The sequence below is a fragment of the Capsicum annuum genome, chromosome 12 (assembly GCF_002878395.1).
Source record: "Capsicum annuum cultivar UCD-10X-F1 chromosome 12, UCD10Xv1.1, whole genome shotgun sequence".
NCBI classification, from domain to species: Eukaryota; Viridiplantae; Streptophyta; class Magnoliopsida; order Solanales; family Solanaceae; genus Capsicum; species Capsicum annuum.
Window position 1 is genome coordinate 76,638,998 of NC_061122.1, and position 3,261 is coordinate 76,642,258.

Below are 3,261 nucleotides of genomic sequence, written 5' to 3' on the forward strand. Positions count from 1 at the left end.
AACATATCTACTATGTATAGGTAGTCGTACTTACAAGAAAAACTTTTGGTAATGATAGCCAACATATTTACTCGAGCAGGAGATTTAAATGGACTTAACACAGTTGAAGAAGACTATAATGACTCTAAGATAGACATATTTTTGTGTTTTTCTAGACTATAAAGATTCAATGTATTTTTTCTACAATTCTAAGGAAAAGACTCAGTAAAATGTAAAATATTTTTGTATTTTTAAGGATTATAGGACTAAATTTTAGAATGTCTAGATTTCTCAAAGGATAGATTGTTCTATATGATCCATATATATGTTAAACAAACTTGGAGAGTAATTTTCTATTTCAGAAGGTAATATTCCTGATGTGTTGAACATGAGAAATTGACTGACCAGTTTTTGGTTGTCTTCTTCGATACTAGATATTAGGTATAGATCATACAATAAATATCTCCTAATTCTTCATAAGCAAATACAGAGAAGAGGGTGTCCTCTATCATTTCTTATACTTGCACGAAGACTGATTAAATATTTTCCTTTTTACTGAGATAGATTCCAACATGATCAACTATTTCCTTAAAGAAGTGAAAGGAGTCCTTCGACTTCTTGAGTTGAAGACAGTTTCTTGCAAAGTGACCATGATTTCTATAGATGAAGCATCTATCATTCTTATCCTTGCAATCTTCTGGGCTTCTTCATCTGAAATACTTGGTTTGCTTGACTACCTTATTCTCATCGACTAGAGGCCTAGGTAGTTTGAATCTCATGAATTTTATCTCTCTCTAAGATGTTACCTAACAACTTGAGTAGGGAAATAGGAGATTATTATAAGATTGTTCCTACTGTAATCAAGAATTGTGTTGTTCTTATTGATCTTCTTCAATACATATATCTTTCTACATAGTCTTTTCAAGGACTAGAAGATGGCCTACCTTTTGTAACTAGTATCATTCATACTGTCATAAATTTGTTATTCATACATCAGATATGCATATTCAGCTTATTAGTTATATCAGTCATGAAATCATATATTAACTGTTCATGTTCAACATGTGCTTCAGTTTATCATTTCTCCCATCTTAGTCAGTTTCATTCGAGGACGAATGTTCCTAAGGGGGAGATATTGTAATACCCCGTACTTTTACATAACTTAAATTCATCCCAAAGATGTCAAAGACATTCTTTAAATATGAATAAACTTTTATATATGTGGAATTTTCAAGATTTTCACTTTTTGTTCTGTGGAATATTGAATAAGCTTTCCATGGATACAAAATTCACTCAAATCCAAAAACCAGGTAAGAAGTTATAGCTATTTAAAGTTTCAGTCGTAAAATACCATCATTTCAGCCAGTGGAATGTTGCACCATAAATAGGAATGATGTTTGTCAGTTTCCAGTAAGACTGCGATTACAACGCATCGCAGAGGGCTTTTAAATCCCAATTGTCCTCTTTCCAGTGAACCTCCACGATGTCTATGCGTCGTGCCAAACTTCCAGGTCTCAAATAATGTGGAAACGTGATAGCTCCGCATTACAACATATCCCAATTTCCCAATTGTCAAATTTCATAGAAACAACGCGATAACGCCGCGTCACGCCAACCTGCCAAATCGAGAAATTTTGATGAAAAATAAATATTTTGTCTAGGGATAAATTGGTCTTTTCCCTAGGGTTTAACTCATCCAGGTGTGGGATTTAATCCCTAAAATTGTTTTAAATCATTATTTACTCACTTTTTCCCCAAATCAAGAACATTCTCTACCAAGAAACAAAACCCTAGCTTTCAAGAAATCAAAGCCAATTTTGAGAATCTCTCCAAGAACTTCAAGAAACTTACAATCAAGGTATGTCAAGTGTCGATTCATGGGTACCTTTAACCGATGAAGCTCAAGTATCTCTTTTAAAAAGTTCATGTAAATGGATTTTTATGAATCCCATGTTAGGTTTGCCTTTATTCATATTGATAATGACCAATTGATTCTAATACATGTTAGGTGATAAATTTTATGTGGAATTAATTATTATATGAGTAAATTCAAGTGAACCCATGATTAAACCCTTGAATTGTGAAATTAGAATTGAATCATCCTGTTTACTTGTTGTGCAATGTTGTCTATATATACTATGTTCATTATGTGATTGATGAATTGCCTATGTGAACTAATAATAGAAAAAAACCGTGCTATGATTAGTTTATGTGCAAGTATTTACTAAATTGTCCATGAGAATATATTAATTCCATGATATAGTGTGCAATTATGTATTCCCCATTCCTGTACAAGTGATACACCCCAAATGTTTGTTGAAATGTCTTAATGAATGAATGATGAGTATATAGCCATTATTGGGATTTTAGGCTTGTGTTATGATTGACATATTATGCTCTTAAGTCCTGAGGGTATCTAATACCCAACAATTTCGCTGTGTTCCTAGAGCCAGTGTCATGTTTTCATGATATCCTCAGTCAATCCATGTTCAGTAGAATTCAGTAGTCATATTACTCAGGAAAACTTAGTAAACTCGGTAATCCCAATAATCTCAAGAAGCTTTGTACTTCAGTAATCTCAGTAGTATTCTATCCGTCAATAGAACTCAATGAAAGTAGTCCAGTTCAGTTCAGTTAATAATGTTCTATGTCTATTCAGATAGGAGTAGATTTTACCACCGAGTAAACCTAAGGATGAGGACACACACTGACGGTTGAGGGTGTGATCCTTAGAAGAAATCCTTGCATTCCAGAAATATGTATCCAGCATAGGTTTAGGCATCAACACTGATAGATGAGGGTTGATGAGGTGGATAAATACTATCAGATGCGGGTCCCGCCATTCTCTTTTAGGGACACTATCAGATGAGCGTCACCCATAGCTTATCTTTACCAGTGGTACGGTATTGACACCTTTCCAATTGGGGTTACAGATTTGACCCTAACCTAGCTATATTGATTTTTTTGGAGAATGTTTGTTAGATGAATACTTCTCGCAGTTATAGTTTCAGACTCAGTCTTAATAATAAAAATCAAATAGTTCTTCAAAATTTTAGGACTGTTAGATACAGTCGACTCAGAATAGTACAAAACTCAATTAGTTCCATCAGAACCTACACTATCAAATACAGTTAATTAGTATTAGATATATTAGTTATCAGTGACTCATGTAATCAGTAATCAGAATCAGTTGTCAGTACCATTACGAATTTAGTCACAGTTACTTATTCATGCAAGTATTCTCGCGTTCATGTTATTCAGTCAGTAAGCATTGTTCATGAA